Here is a 14234-nt window from a genome sequence, read left to right on the forward strand (position 1 = left end):
CGGGTTGCAGGCTCAATCCCGTCGGGGGTGTGCAGGAGGCAGCCGATCAATGACTCTCATCATTGATGTTTCTATCTCTCTATACCTCTCCTTTCCTTTCTATGAAGTCAATAAAGATATATTTAAATAAATAAATAAAGTACAAATTTTTGGAAGGTGATTCTTATCAAAAGGGGAAAAACTCTAGTCATCTGAGCAGAACAATCTAACTTATTTCAGCCATTCCTTAAATTAGTGATTTTTTTTTTTAATCAAGGATTTTTTTTTTTCATTGCTTTTTAGAGAGAGTAGAAGGGAGAGAGAAAGAGAAACATCGGTTGATTGCCTCCCACACAATCCCCCACCAGGGCAGGGGATCAATCCTGCAACCAAGGTATGTGCCCTTTGGCTGGAATCGAACCTGGGACTCAAGTCCATGGGCCGGGCCAACACTCTAACCACTGAGCAAACCAGCTAGGGCTTAAGTTAGTGAATTTTAATTAAAACTATTGAATATATAGATATTTTGAAATAACGTGAAATACTGAAACATTGATTGCTGGACAAGTCTTGGGTTCGCCTGCTTTTGACTTTATTGCTGAAAGTCTGTAAAGTGGATTTGAACCTGTTGATGAATGTCTTGTGCTTTGTTGAAGGTGTGTTTCTTGAAAGAGAGTGTGTTTATAATGTATTAATAGCCCTGGCGGGTGTGGCTCAGTGGTCGAGCAGCAACCTAGGATCCAGGCGATCGGGGTTCAATTCCTGGTCAGGGCACATGCCCAGTTGCGGGCTTGACCAAAGACTCTCTCATCATTAATGTTTCTATCTCTCTCTGTCCCTCCTCTTTCCTTTCTCTGAAATCAATAAAGATATGTTTAAAAATAAAATAATAAAATAAAATAAAATAAAATAAAATAAAATAAAATAAAATAAAATAAAATAAAATGTATTAAAAGTCAATCTAAGGAATGCTGGTTGTTTACTTTTTTGGTTCTCATTGGAAACTAAGGTTTCTAAGAGTTAAAATTTCAAATTAAGTTGGGAATAAATTGTGTGGTTTTAATAGCAGAAGGCATAAGCTATAGAGATACATTTTTACAAGATTGAAGCAGAGCTATTTTAATGATGGTTATTTCAAAATGGGTAAAAAGGTTTGTGAAAGTTTTAAGTTTGTAAAGAAAAAACCCTAGTCAAGCTCTAGCCCCCGCTTCCCCAACTTGATATGTCTCTGGTGACATTATTTGATGACTCTAGAACTTGGAGTTGTTTCACTTGTTGTACCTGACCTTCGAGAGATCAATTCACACAGAGACCAAATTGACCATTTGGAAATTTATTAGCCGGTGACTGCGAGCAGACTCCTGTCCTAAATAAACTCACGGCCCCAAACAGTCTTCACAGGGAGAATATAAAGGCAAAAACTACATTCTATTTGGCTAAGGGGGGCAGGTGGGGGACTAGCGAAGCAGCAGACAGAAACTAAGATAAGCGTTAACTAACCTTCTTGGTTAACTATTCCCTGGAATTTTTACGGGTGGAAACCTTTTACAAAGTTTACAAAGAGCCAGGGGAGGGGAACAGGTCATTGTTTCTACCAAATTTTGTTGCTCCTGCTTATCTTCAAAGTAGCGATTGTAAGGGTAGAAGATGGGAGAGTGCTATAAGTGCTATACTTCACTCTTACCCTTGTCGATGTGGGGGAAACCTACCTGTCAGCTGCGAACTAAATCTTTTGTTAAAACGCATCTCATCAATGCTGACATGGAAGGTAAACCTGTCCTCTGGACACAGTCACCTGCCCACAGGATTGTCCCCTGGGTGAGTCAGGACCCAATTATCCCAACGTCCAAAGGGACCCTTTCTCTCCTGCTTGTTTGACTGGCAAGGAGTTGAGTCCCCTATCTGAGCAGGGTAAGTTTATTCCTAGGGCATCTGGCTAATGTCCTGGTCATTGGTAAGGCCATCCTCAGGGCACTGGGTAAACAGGTCCACAGGTCAAACTAGCTTTCTCTCTCTCAAATGGGCTTTCTGATTAAGTCTCCTGTGTGACTTCTGTGCCCTGAGGGGCTGTCTAAAGCTCAATCCAAAGATTCTTTGTGAGAGAAATTCCAGGAAAGCAGATTTGAAAAAGCCTATATAATCGTTATTCTTGTTGTGTTTCTGCAAATAATCGGGCCAAATTAAAACAGGACTTAATAGTCTCTTTAATGAAAGTGACTGTAATTTTAGGGAGAAAAAAATGTGTTTCAGTGGAAATCACAATGTCCAATTATAGATATTGGACTCTAGCACAGTTAGCCGTCTTCAAAGTTTTGTTTTTACCTGTGAACTGAACTGGTTCCTGAATTCTTCTGGTAGTCTTCAACCCTCCAAGCTAATGTTTTATTTTTCTCCAATCCTTTGACTTGGAGTTATTGAGAACTACTGATGCTGTGTCAACCATACAGAATTTACCTGAGCATCTGATGACATCACCAGAGATATTTAAACTGCAGATAAAGAGGATCTGTCAGATTGCCACTGCTGGCTTTTATTCCAGCAAAATAAACTACGCCTTGTCGACTGACAGTCTTACAGACTCAGAAACTAATTTATAATTTGCTGTGATCATAGCCTTTGTTTTTTCTTCTGTTTTCATAAGCATACTCCTTATTAAATACCTATTTACACAATATAGTTCTCACTTTAGAAGCCCATCTGGCCATAGCCTGTTTGGCTCAGTGATTAGAGTGATGGCCTACAGACTAAAGGGTCCCAGGTTTGACTCCCGCCACTTGCCATACCTTGGTTGCAGGCTTGATCCCCAGCCCTGGGTGGGGCGCATGCGGAAGGCAACCAGTCCAACCAGTCGATGTGTCTCTCTCACATGGATGTTTCTCTCCCTCTCTCCCAGTCTCTGAGAGAGAAAAAGCAATGGAAAAAAAGCAATCTACCAACTTCTGCTTCTGGAATGATACAATTTTATATCAAGATGATGATGCTTTGGGGATTTCAGCGTATCACTTTGGATGAATTCACCAATAGTCTTTCTGTTCCAATCTCTGATCCCATTCCCTTGTCCCTCTGAGGTCAGGCACAGAGAGACTTTCTTACCCAATGTAGGTAGAGACTATAGCCCTTGTCAGCAGGAATCAATTACTGAAGACAGACCATCCTCCTTCATCACCCCTAAAAGATTTTAGGGATGGAAGTCTCTGAGGGAGGAATGAGACAGGCCAGTAAGCCAGGACAAGTGGAATAGGGAAACCGAGACAGTTAAATAGAAGTGGGTAGTCATCTAGTAAATCCTATCTTTCCTAAACCAGGGCAGCAATAGGCAGCAGCAGTTTGTCCCAGGCAAACCCCCTGAACCTGTCCCCAAGGCCCCCTTTTCTCTGACTTCTTAGTGAGCCAAAGCAGACCAGCTTAGGCTCATTTCCCCAGCCTTTTGTTTCATTGTTCCGTGCTTTAATAAAGGTCCCCTAAAATTCACCTGGACTCATGTTGTGAAACTTTTCCTGCATGAAATCAAAAACCCACACACTACCACCCGGCCCTAGGCATACATACTCAGGGCCAGGTACCCTTTCCAGTAACGTGAGAGTGACTGAATAAGACTAATAAGTTTTGAGGACCACATTGGCTGTTCTGTAAAGACTGTACTAGAGGTGGACCTGACTGCATAGATGTGTAGGGGGTGGTGAGAGGCTTTTGAGTATGAAAAAATGACATTGATTAGGGTGGTGGCAGTAGTGCTGGAGAGAAGTAATTGGATTTGCAATCTGTTTTGGAGACTATTTGATGCTCTTGGCACCCTACCCAAATACTTTTTACTAGCCAGGGTATCCATCCACCAGGTGCTGTGAGTGTTGGCTGTTTCCCTTCTCTGAGAAATTGCCTCTGCTGATTTGAGCCTCTTCACCTGAGAGGTTATCCCCATCACTACCACTACTCACCACAGCCAATGACTGCTTGGTTCAAGGAACAAAAGGCTGAGCTCCTCAGCTTCAGGATACAGAGTCCCCTTGGGTCAAGCAGAGCCCAGACCTTATTGGAGGCCACACCCTAGCTCTGTTCTTCCCTCTTCCCTCTTCTGCTTCCTCTTCTCTTTGGAGGTTTTTCCTGAAGGGCATCTCCTTGATAAACCACTTGCCAGCCTCTGGGAACATCACCTAATACTGAGGAGGAGGTGAGTTCTGAGGCAAGTGACAAGGATGTCTCTCTCCCTCCCTCTGTCTTTTGTTCAAGACATAGCACATGCTCAGCAAAAGTGAAGGTGCCCACACTGATAATTAGGAAGCCCTTTAATGAGCATATATAACCTAATGGATTCATTGTCTAGTGAAGTCCAAGCGACTCTGGCTGGATTTAGAGAATCAAAATTACAGAACCAAACAGACCTGGGAGCCTTGTGGATGAAAGTGAGCCTGCCTGAGGCCTGCTGCTTCCCTCCTTGACCTCCAAAGGATTTTTCATGTGAGCTATGTATAGGTAAAAATCTCTGTGACCATAGTAGTTACCAGCAGCTGAGCATTTGGGGCTAAGCAAGCCAGAGGAGTAGCCAGCAGAAGGAGAAGAGCTCAGGCCTCACCTCCGCCTATAGTGTTAAAGAGAAAACCGCAGGCCCAAAATATGGTGTCCCTTGTGCTAAAGCCCATGGTACTAAACCTATATACTTTTTTTCTAATTTACTTTTTATTTATTTAAGTGAGGGGAAATATCCATATCTGTAACACATACTCTTCTTCAGATGAAAGTTCTAGTAAAAAAAATAACAAAAAAAGACTAAAATTCTCTTATCTAGTTGTTTAGTAATAACACATAATTTATAAGTAGAAACCTTACCAAACTTAGATTTACTACCTGACTTAATTGTTCTTTCAATGTCTCCCAGAAATATAATCTTAATCAACCAGTCTGGAATTTTCTGGTCAACACAAATTAGGTCATCTGTTACATGTGGCCTCTTTATCCTCCAACCCCCATAGAAAGAAAAGGCAATCTACATGATAAAAACCCTTACCATTGCCTTGCTACAAAAGATGTCCTGGTCTAAAAATTATCCTTTTGCCCTGCTGGGCATGGCTCAGCAATTGAGTGTCAACATAGGATCCAGGAGATCTCTGTTCAGTTCCCACTCAGGGCACATGCCTGGGGTGTGGGCTTGATCCCCAGTCAGGGGCATAGAGGAGGCAGCTGATCAACGACTCTCTCTTATCATTGTTTCTATCTCTCTCTCTCCCTCTCCCTTCCTCTCTCTGAAATCAAAAAAGACACATACATAAAAAAAGATGCATCTTAAAAAAAAATTTATCCTTTCTTTTGTTAATAGCTCCTTTGCCCCACTCTTCTGCCTATAAAAACTTTCCATGGCCCGGCCGGGCGTGGCTCAGCGGTTGAGCGCCGACCTAGGATCCAGCAGATCGCAGTTCGATTCCCGGTCAGGGCACATGCCCAGGCTACAGGCTCGATTCCCATCTTATCATTGATGCTTCTCTCTCTCTCCCTCTCCCTTCCTCTCTCTAAAGTCAATAAAGACATATTTAAAAAAAAAAAAAAAAACTTACCATGTGTACAACCTCTCCAGTGCCTTTCCAGTTGCTAGATGGGATGCTGCCATATTCATGAATCTCTTAGTAAAGCCAATTAGATCTTCAAATTTACTAAGATGAAAAAGGGGTGCTATAATAAATCATTAACTCCTAACTGGGCAGGTCCTGGTGGTTAGTCATACCTCAGGCCTATGAGAAAGATTTTTTAAAATATGTCTTTATTGATTTCAAAGAGAAGAAAGGGGAGGGAGAGAGAGAGAGAGAAACATCAATGGTGAGAGAGTCATTGATTGGCTGCCTCCTGCACACCCCCAACTGGGGATCAAGCCTGCAACCCAGGCATGTACCCTGACCGGGAATCAAACCCCAATCGCCTGGATGCTCGATCGATGCTCAACTGCTGAGCCATGCCTGGCCGGGCTATGTGAAAGATTTTTAAGCCAGCCCAGTCCATTGTTTTTGTGCATCTAGGTTAACACACTTTTGAAATAACAGAATACTCTTCCAGGCATGACTACTGAAGAGAGAACACATAATCTTGTTAACTATTAGGTAATCCTATCCCCACCTTGCTTTTTCCCACTAATCTTCCTTATGGTCCCGCCTTAATCTCAAATGCATGAAAGAAACTGCAAAATTGTCCTTCTCTAGAGCTTTTGAGATTTTTTTTTAATTTTTTATTGATTTTTAGAGAGAGAGGAAGGGGGAGAGAGAGAAAAAACCCACACAAACATCAGTTCATTGCACCACCCATTCATGCAGGCATTGGTTGATTCCTGAATGAGGATCGAACCTGAAACCTTGGGGTATCAGGATGATGCTCTAATCAACTGAGCTATGCAGCCAGGGCTGGAGCATTTGAGATCTTATTGCCCCAGCATATGTCTCAATTTTGGCTCAAATACACTCTTTTTCTAAAAAATAATTTATTTCTCAATTATAGTTGACATATTAGCTTCAGGTGTACAACCCCAAGATTAGGTATTTATATAACTTATTAAGTGATTACCCTAATAAATCTAATACCTACCTGTTTTGACAATATTACACCATACATAGTTTTAACAATATTATTGACTATATTCCCTATGCTGTACTTTACATCCCCGTGACTATTTTGTAACTATCAATTTTTTTTTTTTAATGCTTCATGAATTTGTGTGTCATCCTTGCACAGGGGTGATGCTAATCTTTTTTTTTTTTTTAAGCAAAAGACTATAAAGGTTTATTGTGTAAAGAAAGCAAAGCTCTCAGCGTGCGCACGGGGTCCCAAAAAGGGTTGCCCCATGCTAATCTTCTCGGTATCGTTCCAACCTTAGTATATGTGCTGCCGAGCTGAGGACTGTAACTATCAATTTATATATATATGGTTTTTTTAATTTTCACCTAAGGATATTTTTTCCATTGCTTTTCAGAAAGAGTGGAAGGGGGAGAGAGAGAGAGAGAGAGAGAGAGAGAGAGAGAGAGATGTGAGAGAGACACATGGACCAATTGTCTCCTGCATGAGACCCCACCAGGGCCGAGGATTGAGCTCCCAACCGAGGTATGTGCCCTTGGCTGGAATCGAACTTGGGACCCTTCAGTCTGTGAGCCGATACTCTAACCACTGAGAAAAACCACCTAGTGCTCAACTTGTACTTCTTAATTTCTTTCCTTTTTCTTCCATCCTCCAACTCCTACCTCTCTGGCAACTTTCAAAATGTTCTCTATATTAAGAGTCTGTTTCTGTTTTGTTTGTTCATTTATTTTGTTTTTTTTAGATTCCACATATAAGGGAAATCATATGGTATATGTTTTTCTCTGTCTGACTTATTTCACTTAGCATAATTCCCACTAGGTCTATCTATGTTGTTGCACATGGCAAGATTTTATTACTTTTTGTGGCTGCATCATATCCCATTGTATATGTGTACCACTTCTTTATCCATTCATCTATTAATAGACAGGTTGCTTCCATATCCTGGCTATTGGAACCAATGCTATGGCACGAATATATGGATGCATGTTTTTTCAATTTAGTGTTTTGGGTTTCTTTTGATAAAAACCCAGAAGTGGAGTTGATGGTTTCTTCCCTGTCTCTTGTTATTATAGCCTTTGTTTTGAAGTCTTTTTTGTCTGGTATAAGTCATGCTACCCCAGCTTATTTCCCCATGTCTATTTTCATGAAATACCTTTTACCATCCCTTTACTTTCAGTCTGTGTGTGTCTTTTCATATGAATTGAGTCTCTTGTAGACAGCATATGTAAGGGGCTTGTTTTATGCATTCAGCCACCTACATCTTTTTTTTTCTTTTTTTTTTCCCCATCATCATTTATCCTTCCTATCTATATCTTCTTGGACCTCAACCCACCCCTCCCCCAACAACACCCTATGTCGTCTTTTTTTTTAAACTTCAATTCTTTTTTTTTTTTTTTAAATATATCTTTATTGATTTCAGAGAGAGGAAGGGAGAGGGAGAGAGAGAGATAGAAACATCAATGATGAGAGAGTCATTGATCGGCTGCAGCCCGCAACCCGGACATGTGCCCTGACCAGGAATCGAACCCTGATCGCCTGGAACCTAGGTCAACGCTTAACCACTGAGCCACGCCAGGCCGGGCCCCTATGTCTTTTAATGCATTATTTACATTTAAAGTAATTGTTGATAGACATGTATTTATTGCCATTTTATTATTTATATTATTTATTCTTTTTTCTTTTCTTAAAGAAGACCCTTTAACATTTTTTTGTAATATTGGTTTGGCAGTGATGAACTATTTTAGCTTTTTCTTTCTTTTTTTTTTTCTTAATATGTTTTATTGCTTTCAGAAAAAGGAGGGAAAGGGAGAGAGAGATAGAAACCTCAGTGATGAGAGGGTCATTGATTGGCTGTCCCCTGCTGGGGATCCATCCGGTAACCAGGGCGTGTGCCCTGACGGGGGATTGAACTGCGATCTCCTGGATCATAGGTTGATGCTCAACTGCTGAGTCATGCCGGCTGGGCAGCTCTTTCTTGTCTGGGAAGCTCTTTATCTCTCAATTTTAAATGATAGCCTTTCCGGGTACAGTAGTATTGGTTGTAGGTCCGTGCTTTTCATCACTGAATGTTTCATGCTAATCTCTTCTGGCCAGCAAAAACTGTTGAGAAATCAGCTGACAGTCTTATGGGAGCTTCCCTGTAGGTAACTAACTGCTTTTCTCTTGCTGCTTTTAAGATTCTCTCTTTGTCTTTAAACTTTGCCATTTTAATTATGGTATGTCTTGGTATAGGCCTTTTTGAGATCATTTTGTCTGGGACTCTGCACTTCCTGAACTTGTACGTCTATTTCCTTTGCCAGATTAGGGAAGTTTTCATCATTATTTCTTCAAATAGGTTCTCAGTTCTTTGATCTCTTGCTTCTCTTTCTGGTATCCCCGTGATGCAAATTTTGTTACATTTGATAGTTCCCTTAAACTATCCTTATTTTATTTTTATTTTTATTAATATGTCTTTACTGATTTCAGAGAGGGGAAGGGAGAGGGAGAGAGAGAGATAGAAACATCAATGATGAGAGAGTCTTTGATTGGCTGCCTCCTGCACGCCCCCCACTGGGAATCAAACCCACAACCCCGGTATGTGCCCTGATGGGGAAGTGAACTGAGATCTCCTGGATCATAGGTTGATGCTCAGTCACTGAGCCACACTGTCTGGGCTTGTGTTCTTCCTTTTTATGATTTCTATGCCCCTTTTTTATGCCATTGAAGTTCTCACTAAGTTTCTTGAGAATCTTTATAACCAATGTTTTGATCTCTGCATCTGGTAGATTGCTTGTCTCCATTTTGTTTAGTTATTTTCCTAGAGATTTCTCCTGTTCTTTCATTTGGGCCATGTTTCTTTGTCTCCTCATTATGGCTGCCTCTCTGTGTTTGTTTCTTTGCATTAGGTAGAGCTGTTATGTCTCTCAGTCTTAGTAGGGTGACCTTATGTAGTGTGTTCTGTAGGGCCCAGTGGCACAGCTACCCTAGTCACCTGAGCTGGGCACTCCAGCTGCACCCCCTCCCCTAGGTGTGGACTATGTGCACCCTCCTGTTGTAGCTGAGCCTTTGATTGCTGTTGGCAGGTCAATTGGAAGGAGGGTGGGCTGCAAAGGACTGGCTCTGAGCACAGAGGAGGATCTGCTGGAGGACCCCTTGGAGCAGAACTCACTTTAGTGGTTCTCTTTTTTTCTTTTTTTTAACTGTATAATGTACTAGTCTAAGGAAACAAAATCTTCCAGTATATTAAGAAATCAATCCAGTTACAAATGCACCAATAGGTCTATGTGAAGAGATTCTGGTATAATAACTGAAAACGGCCTACTATTTATAAGATACACAAGCAGGTACAGTGCACCTAGCCAAGCACTGGCCCTCAGAAGCCAAATGTGTTCTCTCCACTATAGGCCACATACAAGAATCCATCTTCATCTTTTTCCTTCTTGGAAAATTGTCCCATAGTTAGGCTGGACTGTGGGACTGTCTTATCCACAAACAGGAAGACTGCCTTTTCAGAAGGAAGCTGGATTCTTTTCCTGATGATCCACATGAACTGAGCCACAGTGATGTCAGATGGAACCAGATACTTCCATTTGTCAGTGTCAACAATCTGAGAGCTTGAGACTTTTTCCACAATCACTGGCACCCGGTCGAGATATTTTGCTTGTGTCTTCGCGGATTCCAGGCATCTGTGTTCCAGCAAGTGGTCCTCCTTAAACATCCAGCAGGGGAAAGGATGCAGCTGGCTCTCAGAGCTGTGGAGCTCAGAGCCACTTTAGCACGTCTCTTATATACTAAGGGCACCCCTTGAGTATCACTCATGGAGATGGTTGCATGGTGCTCCGGTGTGTTCTAAGTTAGCCACTGGGTGAACTGCCTCTGGGACCTCTCAGGAGGTGCAGGCCAAGGTCAACTGCCAACTCTTCCCTGCTGGGGGGTCACCTGACATCAGCTACAAAGAGATTTGTAGATGGCTGCTACTTATGCTGGGCTTGGAGTTCCCTGAGAGAGGACAAGCTGTGAACCAAGGCCAAATGCCAATTGTGCCAGGCCTGGGGCCACTTAGCAAGAGCTATGAAGTAACACTGAGGCCAGATGCTGCTTGTTTTGGGTTTTTTAACCTTTGAGAGATTTTAGGAAAGTCTACAGCATGCCCAAGACAAGCCATTAGTGTGGAAAAACCGCTGACTGCTGCTGGGTGGGCCCGAAAATTGGTTGTAGTCAGGTTTCAGGGAATCACCAGGGTTGGGTGAACAGTGTTAGCCAGGTTGATTGAGACTCAGATATGGCCTCTGGCTGGGCAGGGTGGGGTGCTCAGCATAAGAACAATGGCCTCTGCCAGCACTTCAGTCTGGGAGAAAGTTGCCCCTCCAGCCCTCACCCTGAAGCTAGATAATTCAGTTCCTTCCATATGTCCTTGGCACCTTTTGAGCTGCCACCTCAGCACTGGAGCTCAGATCAAGTGAGTCCAAGTAAGTCCATGTGTGGGTCCTTTAAGAGTAATGCCTAGGACTCTAGCAGCTCTCTGTCTCACTCAGCCATATAATTTCCTCTGGTTTTCATAGCCAGAAGTTATGGAGAGTTCTTTTCTCTGCACTAGAACCCTGGGCTGGGGGGCTTGGTGTGGGGCTAGGACAACTCACTCCTGATTTTTAACTGTCACGCATGCCTGTGGGACCAGCCTATTACGTGTCTTTGATACTCCTACCAGTCTCAACATGGATTCTTCTATATATCCTTAGTTATAGGACTTCTGTTCAGCTAGATTTCAGGTGATTCTGAATGATGGTGGTTGTATAGTCAGTTGTAATTTTGATGTGGTCCTAGGAGGATGCCAGTACTGTGTTTAACTACTTTGCCGTTTGATTGGAAGCTACCCTCAAACTCTTATAAAAATTACCTGCCCTGGTTGGTGTGGCTTAGTTGGTTGGGTGTCATCCTATGCACTGAAGGGTTGCTGGTTCGATTCCCAGTCAGGGCACATGTCTGGGTTGGGGGCTCAATCCCCAGTGAGGGGCATGCAAGAGGTGACCAATTGGTGTTCCACTCTCACATTGATGTTTTTCTTTCTCTCCCTCTCCCTTCCTCTCTAAAAATGTTTAAAAAATTTTTTCTCTGCAAGTTTGGACATTCTTATCTCCACAGGAATTAGGTTAGAGCCTTTGGCAATGCCCAGCTCCATACCTACTCAGTCATATGTACCTCTGGTCTTATAATTTCTGTTTCAGTTATCTATTGCATCAATAATGGTGCATAAAAAATCGATCCTAAAACTCAGGGCTAAAACAGTAAGCACATATTTAGCTCATGAGTTTGTAAGTCGGCTGGGCACATCAGGTTTTTACTGGGCTCACTTCAGATTTTGTGATTAAATGTGTTGGATTATTAGCTCTGTTGACCTTGACTGAGGTTTCTTAAATCTGAGGGTAGGCTGATTGGTCTAGGATGCCTCAGCTGGGATAACTATGACAACTTGGCTAGACTGTATTTGTCTCAACCTCCAGCAACAATTAATTTGCATGTTATTTTAATATTACTCTCAAGGTGCCTGACATGAGTATGATTACCCAAGAGGGTGTCTCAGGGAAGATGGGAACCAAGCTATGTCCCCACTGGTAAAGAGAAAACCACAGGCCCAAAATGGTGTCACTTGTGCTAAAAGCCCAAGATAACAAACCTAGATTTAATAACTGATCTAATTGCAGTTTCAACCTCTCCCAGAAATTAAATTTTAATCAACTAATCTGGTCAAGCACTATTAAGGTGATCTGTCACATGGGCCCTCTCCATGCCCCATAGAAAGAAAAGGCAACCTGCATGATTAAACACACATATCACACACACACACACACACACACACACACACACACACACACACACACACGTCCTAACCCGTGTGCTCAGTGATTAGAGCATCATCATGCATACCATAGGGTCATGGCTTTATTTCCCAGTCAAGGGCATGTACCTGGTTGCAGGCTCCATCCCTGTGTTTGGGAGGCAACCAGTTGATGCGTCCCTTTCACGTCAATGTTTTTTTTTCTCTCTCTCCCTCTGTCCCTTTCTCCCTCCCTTCCACTCTCTCTAAAAATCAAAGGGAAAAATACCCTTAGGTGAAGGTTAACAAAAACACATATAGAGGAAACAAGAGAAAACCCCTGGCCACAAAAAGTCCTTTTTTTTTCTTTTGCTGATAGCTCCCTTGCCCCATCTTCTTCCTATAAAAAAAGCCTTCCATTTTGTACAACCCCCAGGAGTGCCCTTCTAGTGCTAGATGGAATGCCACTGGTTTTTATTATTTACTAAAGCAAAACCCATTAGATCTTCAAATTTACTCAGTTAATTTTGTCTTTTAACATCACCATGTGCCCCAGGATGAGGTCTTACATATAGTGGGTGCTTAATAACTGCTTCAGCCCTGGCTGGTGTGGCTCAGTGGTCGAGCATTGACCCATGTACTAAGAGGTCATGGGTTTAATTTCTGGTCAGGACATGCCAGGGGATTCAGGCCCCCTCCCCAGGAGGGGGCTTGCAGGAGGCAGCCAATTGATGTTTCTCTCTCATCTTTGTTTCTAGCTCTCTAAAAAACATATATATATATAATTGGCCCTTCATATTCCTGGGTTTCACATCCAGGATTCAACCAACTGTGGGTTTAAAAATACTTATTTTTGTTTTTATTTATTGATTTTAGAGAGAGAGAAAAACATCAACTTGTTCTTGCATTCACTGGTTGATTCTTGTATGTGCCAATGAGAGAATAGTAAGAAGCTAGGAAAATTCCTTGGCAAATGGAATAAGGAAACTGAGACAAATAGTTAAACTACATTTTTAAACTGCTTGTTTAAAGCAGTTTGCAGGCATCTAGTAAATCTTATCTTCCCTAAACCAAAGACACTTAAGAGTAAATAGGCCCAGCGGGGCGTGGCTCAGCGGTTGAATATCGACCGAGGATCCAGGCAATTGGGGTCCGATTCCCGGTCAGGGCACATGCCTGGGTTGCGGGCTCTATCAATGACTCTCATCGTTGATATTTCTATTTCTCCCTCTCGCTCTTCTTTCCTCTCTCTGAAATCAATAAAGATATATTTTATTTAAAAAAAAAAAAAAAAAAGTAAATAGTTTGCACTTTTCCTCCTTTTCCTCCCCAACCAGAGGGTAAGTAGCTTAAATCACCCTACTCAGGGAGATAAGACAGCAGAAATCCAATTAATGCCATTTGTCAACCACACCAAGGACAGGTGAAGTTAAGGGAATAAATTTCATTTTGGCAAATCAGCATAAAACTGATGAATATTCTATTGAGATTCTACTCTAAGGCCTTCCCTAAATGCCCAGCCTTTAAAACCCCTAAAATGGAGGTCCCAGAGTGTGATCTTCCTCCCAGGAGCACTACTGTGCCCCCCCCCTTTTATTGCACAGGCATGCATCTCCTAAATTCTAAGGGACCCCACAAGGCTTGCAACCAGAGCAGCAATGGGCAGCTGCAGTTCATCCCTGGCTAAACCTCAGAACTTATCCCCAAGATCCTCTTTACTGTGACTTCTTAGTGAGGCAATACAGCCCAGCCTAGGCTCATTTTCCCACCTAGTCCCTCTCTTCTTATCCTAGACCCGTGTTTCACTATACCCAGCTTTAATAAATGTACTCTAGCCTGGTTGGCATGGCTCAGCAGTTGAGCATCCACCTACGATCCAGATCTCAGTTTGATTCCTGATCTGGCACATGCC

General features: G+C 42.4%; 2 pseudogenes; both read right to left on the minus strand.

Annotated features, from left to right (window-relative positions):
- Positions 1-6642: 6642 nt before the first annotated feature.
- On the minus strand, positions 6643-6726 carry LOC148094268 (U6 spliceosomal RNA; annotated as a pseudogene).
- A 2946-nt stretch (positions 6727-9672) lies between these two features.
- Positions 9673-10365, minus strand: LOC107535198 (gamma-aminobutyric acid receptor-associated protein-like 2 pseudogene; annotated as a pseudogene).
- Positions 10366-14234: the final 3869 nt, after the last annotated feature.

This window comes from Miniopterus natalensis, chromosome 1 (genome assembly GCF_054644295.1).
Source record: "Miniopterus natalensis isolate mMinNat1 chromosome 1, mMinNat1.hap1, whole genome shotgun sequence".
Classification (NCBI taxonomy): domain Eukaryota; kingdom Metazoa; phylum Chordata; class Mammalia; order Chiroptera; family Miniopteridae; genus Miniopterus; species Miniopterus natalensis.